Source organism: Microcaecilia unicolor, chromosome 4, assembly GCF_901765095.1.
Source record: "Microcaecilia unicolor chromosome 4, aMicUni1.1, whole genome shotgun sequence".
NCBI lineage: Eukaryota > Metazoa > Chordata > Amphibia > Gymnophiona > Siphonopidae > Microcaecilia > Microcaecilia unicolor.
The window spans coordinates 220,832,743-220,845,573 of NC_044034.1; the positions used below are offsets into that span (position 1 = coordinate 220,832,743).

Consider the following 12,831-nt stretch of genomic DNA (forward strand, 5'->3'; position numbering starts at 1 on the left):
GAAACTATGGGGCCCTTTTACTAAGGCATGTAGACGCCTATGCGCATCAATTTGGAACTACTGCCCGACTACCGTGCGTCCAATATGCATGGCAGAAAATACTTTTTATTTTCTACTGTGCTGCGCTAACTGGACAGTAATCGGCAGTGTACACACACTGACTATTACCGCCCGGTTAACGTGTGAGACCTTACCGTTAAGTCAGTGGGTGGCAGTAAGTTCTCGGGCCCAGAATGGACATGTGCTAATTTTTATTTTGTTGCATGCCCATTTTCGGCAAAAAAAAAGCCTTTTTTTGCAGGTGCACTGAAAAATGGACCTGTGTGCATCCAATATATGCGTCTACACCAGTGCAGGCCATTTTTCAGTGCACCTTAGTAAAAGGATCCGTATGCTTGCTATGCCCGGAATGCCAGCTTGCTGCCTTTACTCATAATCCAGTTTTTGGTTTGTTATTTTGGGAGTTTTCGTTTCTTATTCTTTATTTTTCTCTCTTCTGCTATTTTGTTCTTCTTTATTATTTGGTTCAGATTTTCTGTCTTGCGGGTTTTCCTTTAGGGGTCAGCAGCTTGTATTATTTTGGAGTTTAGGGGGGGGGGGTTCCTTCAGAAAGTGATATTTTTGGTTTGCATATTAAGTTTGTATTTATTTCTTAATGATAATTTTCGTAGTTTCAGATTTCCCTATAGTTCAGGAGCATTTTATCCAATTTTGGTTCTTCACACATTTTAATTTGTTGCTGTCAAAGATTTGTATTTACAGTGCCGTAATTGCTATAATTGTATATGTATGTTCAAAGGTTTGTGATGTTTGGAAGCGGAGGCTTCTGGGAGTTCTTTTCTTTACAATCCTGGACTGATCCAATTTGCTTGTCAGTAGTGCAAACTAGTTTGGGTTCTTTTGGTTCTTCAGGGGAAAGGAGCTAGGGAGTACAGTTAGGTGGTCCAAGTTCTCATACCTGTTCTTGAGTGAGGAAATGGTTGGTATGGGTGGGCGATCAGACTGTGGTTTTCTGGTTCATTTTAATGTGGGGGGAAGGAGTTAGGGACATTAGGTAGGATACTTGGAGAAAAGTAAGTCATGGTTGGGGTTTTAAGGGAAAATATTTCGGACATATGGGGACACCATGAACTGCATTTTATACAGATTCTATCATTGATAACAGACATCTTTGCTGTATATTAGATTAGTTTATGTAGTGGATCAGAACTCGGATCTATTTATAATACATGTTTACATAACCATGTCTAATTGTACTATTGTCTCTCTTTAAATGTTTGAGATTATTGTTTATCATTTATTAATTACTGCTTCCTTCGTGAACAAATCATGAAGTGGTTTACAAAAGTTTAAAACATAAAAGAAATAGGATAAAAAGAACTCTATAAGTTGATAGGAAAGAACAACCATTCTATATAACCAACTAAGAATAAAAGAAACATATATACCCATTGAGTCTCCAGTTGGAACTTGGGGCCTACTGTCCCATCACGGGTGCAGTTTCCCAAAAATTAACAACTGTCGAATGCCATGTGAAAAAAAATAGGTCTTCAAAGAAGCCCACAAAGCAGAATACAATTTCTCTAAACGAAGATGCTAGGGAAGAGAGTTCCAAAGTGCAGGTGAAAAAAAGTAGAAGGCACTGGATCTCGTTGGTTCCCTTTTTGCTTTTGTCGGGCAAGGTAAAATGGGCCTATTAAGGCCCAGATACACAACGGTCCCGTTAAGAATCCAGGGAAATACAGAGGGATTCACAAAGAGAATCGCATGCAAATGAGCTGCTTGTTGCTGTTGCGAACCAGCTCATTTGCATGTAATATGGGGGAGGCCAGTCAGTGAACTGAGCATGCGCAGAACAGTCAATCGCTATGCGTGTCTTCTCTGCGCATGCTACAGACCAGGGGCGTAGCCAGATGTGCAATTTTGGGTGGGCCTGAGCCTAAGGTGGATGAGCATGGAATTCGCCCTCCCCGGCCCCCCTCTGGTTTGCTCCTCGCCCCACCCCTCCTTGCCCACAAACCCCAAATATTAAATACTTGAGCTGGCGGGGATACCCAAACCCTGCCAGCTGAAGATTTCCTCCTCCTCGAGCAGCAAGCACTCTTCCAAACGGCAGCCGGCAGCACTTGCCTCAAACTGATGCTGCTGCCAACAGGCTGTGCATGCTCAGTGCTTTTACATGTGTGAAAACTGAGGATGTGCAGGAGGGCTGGTCTCAGAGTCAGCTCAAGGAAAGTGCTGCTGGCTGCCCAAGAAGAGAAAATCTTCAGCTGGCAAGGTTTGGGGATCCCAACCAGCCACAGCAAGAGTGTCACAATTTTGGATGGGCCTGAGTCCAAAGTGGGTGGGCCCTGGCCCACCTGTGGCTACGCCACTGCTACAGACGGCTCTCATACACACAGACAAGCTGCGTGTATGAAAGCAGTAGATGTAGCCTTTTTTTTTTTTTTACAAACACAAAAGCACCTTTTTTTTTTGGATGGAGCAGCATGTAGGCATCGGCGGGTGGGACAGAGCTGTCTAATGTGCAGTGACTCAGTGGCTGATGGCCAGACCTGTGTTGGGGCTCCCTGCCTCCCTGCTGCTGGGAAAAAGTGGGAATCAGCATCAGGGCTTGGTTCCCCACCCCCAGCTGTTCATGCTGCTTCCTTCTATTAGCTGGCTGACATCCTGGAACGCCCTATCTCCCTGAAGATGGACTGTCATTTGCTGGCTGCTGTCCGAACTCCTCCTCCCTGTAGGTCTTCCCTGATGAATCGTAATAATATACTACATTTTCCACAAAATAGAATGATGTAAAGACGCAGTATACTGTTAGAATATAATAAGGAGGAAAAAAAGAGCCTCACAGAGCTCCTAGACAATATAACCATCTATTGGAGCTAAAACGGATCTAAATATGATCCTCTGTTCATCACTGGCTCTAAAAAAACCCTCCAAAAATACAAAAAGAGCACTTATCTTTGATACTAGAAGACTTCAACCACAGTTCTTCTATCGCTCCAAGCCAACGGTGGCCAGTGTTTCGAAAAAACTGCTTCAGGGCTTAGGTAGTGTCAGTCTTCTGTCAGAAAAAGATTCAAAGTGTTAAACACTGCAAAAATCCAACCATAATATACTGATCATTAATAAACTCGCCCACTCACTAGAAGAACGCTCTGACGGTAGTCTCCTGTGCTCTGCATTGTATTGCTTACAAAATGGCTCCGGTTTATAATACATGACGTCAGACGCCATGTCATCTATTAGCCAATCAAAGTGAAGCATTACTAGGAGCTTTAAAATACAGGTCACACCGCACAACAATTTAAAAGAAATGGCACCATTCAATTCTTGAATTGAGCCCTAAAGGTTCCAAAGAATGTAATCGATAGATCCACTTCTGCTCAAATTGTAGCAACATCCGTCGAATATCCCCTCCTCTCGGAGGCTTTCCAGCAGATATCAGGAGTTGCGATGGGAGCCACGATGGCTCCCTCAATTGGAAACCTATTCATGAGAGCATTTGAATTGAAATATGTTTATAGTTCATATGCATACGCCAATATTGGTTTATGGGTAAGGTATATTGATGATATCTTTTTATTGTGGAACGGAGATATTAATACACTTACTCATTTTGTAGCAGATTTAAATCAATGTCATCCGCGTATCCAGTTTGTGATGCATGCACATCCAATCAGCATTTTATTTCTTGATGTTCAAATTCAGAATACCGGTAAAAGTTTTAAAACTACGGTTTTTCATAAGTCAACAGATAGGAACACATTTTTAGCCTACGGCAGCTGCCATCCCAGTACACTCAAGAACAGTTTACCCTTTTCACAGTTTTTAAGATACCGTAGGGTCTGTTCAGACGATCAAGAATTTCGATGTCAATCGAAAGATTTGACGGCTAGATTACTCCGACGAGGATACCCTAAATGAGTTGTACATACAGCATACCGCAGAGCTAAATTTAATCATAGAGAATTGCTTTTAACACCGAGAATTATTCCTACAAATGTTGATGATGTTTTCACTTTTGTGACACAATATACCTCTAGCACACCTCAAGTGGTTAGAAGTATCAAGAAATACTGGCCTATAATTCAATCCCATTCTATGTTCCAGGGCTCTCGTGTACGAGTAGCATATAGTAGAGGCAAAAACCTGAAAGAATCTTTATGCCCTGCAGTGCTCCCAATTCAAGATCCGCTTCAGACATCTAGTATGCATGGGCACTTTAAATGCGGTAATTGCAATTTTTGCGGCATTATGGATGAAACTACAATTTTTGTTAATCCTGTTGACAACAAGACCTATAAGCTAATATCTTTATCAACATGCACGTCCGAGAACGTAATATATACCCTAAGATGTCCTTGTAATAAGATCTATGTAGGACAGACAATCCCGTATGTTAACTATACGGTTAACTGAGCATAGAAGTGCTATACATATTGAAAAAATTGGCTTACCATTGGTTATGCATTGCAAAGAGAAGTTACACGTACTTAAGGATCTCAAATGTGTAATTCTGCAAACGGTGCGGAAGCCTCCGAGAGGAGGGGATATTCGACGGATGTTGCTACAATTTGAGCAGAAGTGGATCTATCGATTACATTCTTTGGAACCTTTAGGGCTCAATTCAAGAATTGAATGGTGCCATTTCTTTTAAATTGTTGTGCGGTGTGACCTGTATTTTAAAGCTCCTAGTAATGCTTCACTTTGATTGGCTAATAGATGACATGGCGTCTGACGTCATGTATTATAAACCGGAGCCATTTTGTAAGCAATACAATGCAGAGCACAGGAGACTACCGTCAGAGCGTTCTTCTAGTGAGTGGGCGAGTTTATTAATGATCAGTATATTATGGTTGGATTTTTGCAGTGTTTAACACTTTGAATCTTTTTCTGACAGAAGACTGATGCTACCTAAGCCCTGAAGCAGTTTTTTCGAAACGCTGGCCACCGTTGGCTTGGAGCGATAGAAGAACTGTGGTTGAAATCTTCTAGTATCAAAGATAAGTGCTCTTTTTGTATTTTTGGAGGGCTTTTTTAGAGCCAGTGATGAACAGAGGATCATATTTAGATCCATTTTAGCTCCAATAGATGGTTATATTGTCTAGGAGCTCTGTGAGGCTCTTTTTTCCTCCTCATTATATTCTTAACAGTATACTGCATCTTTACATCATTCTATTTTGTGGAAAATGTAGTATATTATTACGATTTATTTGAAGTAAATTTTTTCCATACCTTTTTGACTGGGTCTTCCCTGATGACCACTCTAGAGCTGTAAGCTGATTGGATCCAAAGTTCCTGGTGTCCCCCTCCAGTAGTGAGTGGGCGGGACATCCCAGGCTGACACTTTCAATTGGTTTAGCCCCTCTCTGTTGTGCTTCTAGCATGGGGGATGTAGTTTCCCAGCAGACACTGTTTGACAGACTCTTGTCTTCATTGCATTTCTGGGAAGTCACAATTACTTTTATGCTTTACATTTCAGCACTGCAATATTCTGGGTACTAGTGAAGTTTGCACTATTTGTAATTCCAGTACTGCCCCCCCCCCCCCCCACCCCAACAATTTCTTGCCAGTAAAATGCCATTTGAAAGAGAAGCATAGCACGGCTTTCATACATGCAAAGAAGCTGCCTGTAAGCTGGTGTACTTTTTTTTTTGTGCTCCATCTTCCCTGCCTTGTTTCTCCCCTTCTCCTACTTGGAACAATGAAGAACCGTAGGGACTGCTTTTGTGCATGGGGTCAGAAACGGCTTTGCATCGCCTTGCATGCACATTATGATACTAATTAGCTCATTATAACTATTAGATCATTTGCATTCTGGTTTCGTTAGCTGCTACCGTGACAGGAAAATGACTCAGATAACCCTTTTGTGCATGTCTCGTTTTACTTCTTGCTCACTAAACCGGCTTGAGCTAGTTTAAAAAACACATTGCTGGCTCATTAGGTTTAGTGCATCTGGCTGTAAATGTGCTATATGGCTCTAAATCTGCTAGAGTTTTACAATTGCTGAGGAAGCATGGCATGCATATTTCTTTTTACAAGAAATGCATCTGATCCAGCTAGAATACAGTAAACTGCCTAGAGGTTGGTTGGGACAATGCTTTTCACCCTTATACAATCCAGGAAGCAGAAGTGTGTATTCTGATATACAAATTGCTGTTTGGACATTTTGTTATATTGAAAGGTAAATTGTTGGTAAAACTTTGACCTTGCCTAATATTTGTGGTGCGCCTGATTTTTAGCAGACAGGTCTTGCAACTACATTTAGGTATTTGAAATTATAGCATAAACAGCCACTGTTTATGAGGACCTGTGTAGAGTTCAAACTCAAGTGGTCAAATTACAAACTACACAAATTTAAAAAGCCTTAAAAATGTAAGCAAAGGTTATGTGATCATGGTAATAAGTCTTGGGGCCTTATTGACAAAGATATTAGTAGATCATCTGTCCATCGTCATTACAGGAGGGATGTCTACACCTCAAGAGCTTCCCAGCAGAGATGGCAGAAGTCTTTAGGGAGTTTTACACTGCTTTTTATGACAAGGAATCAAGGAGATTGGGGAATTTTTACAGGATTCCTACTTGCCTACAGTTCCAACAGTAGTTGCTAAGTGCGCCTGTTACCATAGGGTAGATTCACCGTGCCATTACTTCTCTCTCCCTTCAGAAAAGTCCAGAACCAGATGAATTTCTTTTAGATTTTTATAGGACATTTATAGAGGAATTGGCACCCCTACTAACTAAATTGTTTAATGACTTACAAGATGGTGATGCAGCTACAGGATCTTTGTTGGATGCTATGATTACCCTAATTTATTAAAAAAAGGGGCAAGGATCAGACGGATTGTGCCTCTTACCAGCCCATATCCCTGATCAATGCTGATGTTAAAATTCTAGTTGTGCTTTAGATTAGAAGATCTAATGAGACTTTAATTGATAAGGATCACCCTAAAGGTGAATTGCTGTAAGAATAAGATTCAACGTTGGACCTTAACCAATATGCTGAAGCTTAATTCCACTAAAACAGAGATTTTAATTCTAATAGTACGTCTGTAGATGTTGTTCTGCCAGTCAAAAATAAGTCCAGTGTTCTAGAAATTGTTCTGGATTCCTCTTTGTCTTTTGAACCAAATCATTTATGGAGAAAAATGGTTTTTTTTTAAGTTGAAACAATTATGATTGGCGCATCCCTGTTTTGAGCAAAAAGCTTTTGCTTAAGCCCTTAATAAAAATTTAAGGTTAAAAACAAAACGTTTGCTCTGTTGGTTCAATTATTAGTATTGCCCCACCTTGACTACAGTAAATCTTGAATTTAGGGGTTGGCTTCGAAGCTTGTCAAGAACCTTCAGCTGATTCAGAACACCTCGGCCAGATTAATATTCAAATTTAGAAAGTTTGACAGTGTCTCATCTTGTATAGCTAATTTACATTGTTTTCCATTTCAGGAAAGAATCTTATATAGATCGGCTTGTCTGATGTTTCAGGTTCTTCACTGATTTACATCGGAATTTCTGATAAACCTGATTGTTGCACCATTAGCTTGGTTTTCTCTTCCTTTTAAAGGTGTGAATTTTTTAAAGATGGTAAATACTTTTTTCTCATCTCTTGTAATTCCTTTTTGGAATTCTTTCCCTTCTGTTATTAGAATGGAGATGAATTATTATGTATTTCAAAGAAAGCTGAAAACGTATTTGTTTGATAGATTATCATTGTTATAAATACTGTTGGTTTTCTATTTTGTTAAGAAGTATTGTTGTTGCCTTTAATCTGCAAGCCACATTGTATATTTATTTATTTGTATGTTTATTTAGAAAAGATTTACTGTACCGCCTTAACTGCCCATAATACTCGCAGGTTGTTTAATCTGGTCCATCTGGCTCAACAGCTGAGGAGGCCTGGCTTAATTTTAGCACTAGATGTGGAGAAGGCCTTTTGGTATGCTTTCATGGAGTTTCCTATGAATAGTGCTTTGGTGCTGTGGCTTTCTCAAGCCCTCTTTGGACTGGATTAAAATGCCTCAAGGTTTATGAAACTAGTAGTGCATTATAGGAGAGAGTAGTTTTAAGCTGAACACCTCCACATCTCAACTCATGCCAGTGGGCCCATTCTGGAGTGCTTAAACACATTTCAGGTGGTGACCACCAGCTTTTGCTAGTCTCTTATAGGCTTAGTTTACTCTATACATTTAATTACCCACGATTGATTGTGAAGCTTCAGTCTTGTTTAGAACATTGTGTTGAGCTGCCACTTCACTTACTGGTTTTCCTCAGAATTTTGTATTTACATAATTACATAAGTATTGCCATACTAGGACAGACCGAAGGTCCATCAAGCCCAGCATATGGCCAATCCAGGTTACAAGTACCTGGCAAAATCCCAAAACAGTACAATACATTTTATGCTGCTTATCCTAAAAATAAGCAGTGGATTTTCCCCAAGTCCATTTTAATAATGGCTTATGGACTTTTCTTTTAGGAAACTAGCCAAACCTTTCTTAAATCCCACCTAGCTAACTGTTGAGTGCAGAAATATTTTCTCTGATTCATTTTAAATTTACTACTTTGTAACTTCATTGCATGCCCCCTAGTCCTAATATTTTTGGAAAGAGTAAACAAGGGATTTATGTCTACCTGTTCCATTCCAATCATTATTTTATAGACCTCTGTTATGTCTCCCCTCAGCCGTCTCTTCTCCCAGCTGAAGAGCCCTTGCCGCTTTAGCCTTTCCTCATAGGGAAGTCATCCCATCCCCTTTATTATTTTCATCGCCCTTCTCTGTACCTTTTCTAATTCCACTATATCTTTTTTGAGATGATGTGACCAGAATTGCACATAGTATTCAGGGTGCGGTCTCACATGGAGCAATAGAAAGACATTTTTGTTTTCCATTCTTTCCTAATAACATCTTCCATGCGTTGTTCCTGAATTGGCCTTTAGAGTCCTACAAGATTTCTGCATAAAACCAGCACTTGGACCAACAATCTAAATTCAGCAAAACCACTTCAGCATAGTGCACAAGTTAAAAAGCTAAAGCACATGTCATCAGCTCCTATCCTTGAGAGTGACTGTTAGGCTGCCTCCTTCTACTCCTGCTCCTCATCACTGCATAGGGTCTCAGGGAGAAGACCAATAGAAGAAGTCAGCATGAAAATTATATTACACATACTTCAGTTGCTTGGCAACCGCTTTACGAACTTCCCTGCCATATGTCTTTATGAGTGAGGGATCATTCATTCATTTTGAAACTGCTTGGTTATGTACTAATGAAAAGTGGTTTATCAAGCCATTAAAATAAAGTATATGTCGTTTTACACTATAAATAAAAGTACACTTAGAAATGTCTGAGAATCAAATTGTTCCTTGCTGCAGTTGTCTGCTCATGTTCTTGGAGATGCTGGAAATCTGGATAGCCACCTCTTCCTCATCAATGTCTGGGAGTTTAGCTGAATACCTGAGGCTGCATATGTGTCAGGGCCTGATTATACAGTATGTAGCAAGCTAGGAAAATGTCACCAGCCTTGCTGGGGTGATAGAGGAGATCTTCCAGAGATCTGCCCAAGCACTTGAATTGCAACTGTAACAGCCCAAAAGTCCTTTCAATGACTGCCCTGCTCAGCTTATGGGCCACATTGTGCTTCTCTGCTGAAATCTGGGATTGGCAATAGGGGTCATAAACCTCCCCTTTTAGGGACAGCCTCTATCATTTATGGAGGAGAAGGCAAAGAAGAAAATGAGTGGAACAGTGGTGGTGTTTGAGGCTTGTAGGCATATATGAAAATGTTTTAGTGGCTGAGTGGGCAAAGTTCAGTTTTGTGGAAAGGAAAAGAGGAGTGTTAAAGTGGGAGAGTATGTATGAGAGGTGTGTGCTTACCTAGAAGCAATGATTTTGCCACTGTCAAAATTGGCATATATGACAGAATATACAGTGGGGGAAATAAGTATTTGATCCCTTGCTGATTTTGTAAGTTTGCCCACTGACAAAGACATGAGCAGCCCATAATTGAAGGGTAGGTTATTGGTAACAGTGAGAGATAGCACATCACAAATTAAATCCGGAAAATCACATTGTGGAAAGTATATGAATTTATTTGCATTCTGCAGAGGGAAATAAGTATTTGATCCCCCACCAACCAGTAAGAGATCTGGCCCCTACAGACCAGGTAGATGCTCCAAATCAACTCGTTACCTGCATGACAGACAGCTGTCGGCAATGGTCACCTGTATGAAAGACACCTGTCCACAGACTCAGTGAATCAGTCAGACTCTAACCTCTACAAAATGGCCAAGAGCAAGGAGCTGTCTAAGGATGTCAGGGACAAGATCATACACCTGCACAAGGCTGGAATGGGCTACAAAACCATCAGTAAGACGCTGGGCGAGAAGGAGACAACTGTTGGTGCCATAGTAAGAAAATGGAAGAAGTACAAAATGACTGTCAATCGACAAAGATCTGGGGCTCCACGCAAAATCTCACCTCGTGGGGTATCCTTGATCATGAGGAAGGTTAGAAATCAGCCTACAACTACAAGGGGGGAACTTGTCAATGATCTCAAGGCAGCTGGGACCACTGTCACCACGAAAACCATTGGTAACACATTACGACATAACGGATTGCAATCCTGCAGTGCCCGCAAGGTCCCCCTGCTCCGGAAGGCACATGTGACGGCCCGTCTGAAGTTTGCCAGTGAACACCTGGATGATGCCGAGAGTGATTGGGAGAAGGTGCTGTGGTCAGATGAGACAAAAATTGAGCTCTTTGGCATGAACTCAACTCGCCGTGTTTGGAGGAAGAGAAATGCTGCCTATGACCCAAAGAACACCGTCCCCACTGTCAAGCATGGAGGTGGAAATGTTATGTTTTGGGGGTGTTTCTCTGCTAAGGGCACAGGACTACTTCACCGCATCAATGGGAGAATGGATGGGGCCATGTACCGTACAATTCTGAGTGACAACCTCCTTCCCTCCACCAGGGCCTTAAAAATGGGTCGTGGCTGGGTCTTCCAGCACGACAATGACCCAAAACATACAGCCAAGGCAACAAAGGAGTGGCTCAGGAAGAAGCACATTAGGGTCATGGAGTGGCCTAGCCAGTCACCAGACCTTAATCCCATTGAAAACTTATGGAGGGAGCTGAAGCTGCGAGTTGCCAAGCGACAGCCCAGAACTCTTAATGATTTAGAGATGATCTGCAAAGAGGAGTGGACCAAAATTCCTCCTGACATGTGTGCAAACCTCATCATCAACTACAGAAGACGTCTGACCGCTGTGCTTGCCAACAAGGGTTTTGCCACCAAGTATTAGGTCTTGTTTGCCAGAGGGATTAAATACTTATTTCCCTCTGCAGAATGCAAATAAATTCATATACTTTCCACAATGTGATTTTCCGGATTTAATTTGTGATGTGCTATCTCTCACTGTTACCAATAACCTACCCTTCAATTATGGGCTGCTCATGTCTTTGTCAGTGGGCAAACTTACAAAATCAGCAAGGGATCAAATACTTATTTCCCCCACTGTAAGTATCATGGTAAGAGCCTGGGAGATGTGGCATATCAATTATAATTCATGTGGCATTCCATACTACCTGTATGTTCAGTTTCTATAGCTGCCCTCACTCCCTAACGCCTTCCAGTGTATATGCACATGGCCTGATTGCAATATGTGTGCAATCAATTGTCCTAAAACAGATGGAAAGCAAGCAAGCTCATACATTTCTTTCATGGTTTGACGTGCCTGTTGCTGTAGTTTAGAGAAAGCAACATACTGATTGGATTTCCTCAGAAAAACACTCAGAATGATGTGGCTGACTGGCTTATGGCTGCTGTAGCCCCTTAGAGATATCTGGAAGTTGTATCAGCCAAGAAAATAATAGTTGCCATGAGCTTCAAATGGCATGGCATGTCCTCTTCAAGCAGTAAGCTGGCACTAATCCTCTAGCTCGTGGCGTAGGTGGCAATGATCTCTTTCTGAAACCTAAACCTGCGTAAGCATTGTCTAAAGACAAATCCAGAATTTAGGCCCTGGACCTATATATCCTGTGCCCAGGGTACTGTCTCCTCCTCTATTGCCTCCCCCTCCTCTGGCCTATAGCACACAAAAAGCGCTGGTGCACAGCACTCATTGTAGCTAAGCTACCCGTCACCAGCTACCCCTTACCCACTACATGCAATGCCAAGTTCATCCCCAGAAACACTGTTACAGCCACACACAGAGACACAGGATGATACAGAAAAACACACCCATAGCCACACCTAGAGAGACAGGTACACTGAGGAAGAGCAGGAAGATAAGAAAGGACCAGTAGGTAGCCATACAGAAAGACAGAGATGATGTAGACAGAGAGGGATAGCAAAGGACAGAGGACAGAAGAGAGAGAGTGAGAAGGGGGAGGGTAAGAGTAGGCAGAGAACAACAAAGTATGAAGGGCAAGACTGAACAGTAACTCACAAGCAAATTTCTAGCACCAATCACTCAGGATATAAAAAATAAATGGAAATAGGAATGGACAATGGAAAACCATTTGATTTACATAAAATATATGTAGACCAGCACAGCATACTATGGTATTCATTAGAAACTCTGCTGCATAATGTACTAACGTACTAAATACATTTATGAATTTGTCTTCTGTATCTGCTATTACCTTAGTTAGTCTCTTTTTTATTTTTCCAAAATGGAATCTTTAGGATCAACTGTTTATATCTTTACACTCTTATTAGTTACCAGCTGTTTGCAGCAGCCCTACCACAGCTGTTAGTGTACAGAAATCCCTTGTGCTAATTACTGAGTACAATAAATGCAGAAACTGTTTAGCAAATACAATTTTGTA

The 12,831-nt window shown here is 41.3% G+C and overlaps 1 protein-coding gene across 4 annotated transcripts in view; it reads left to right on the plus strand.

The window, feature by feature from the left end:
* The window catches only part of CHID1 (chitinase domain containing 1), a 382,173-nt gene that overhangs the window by 258,670 nt on the left and 110,672 nt on the right, over positions 1–12,831 (plus strand). The gene's annotated exons all lie outside the window — the stretch shown is intronic.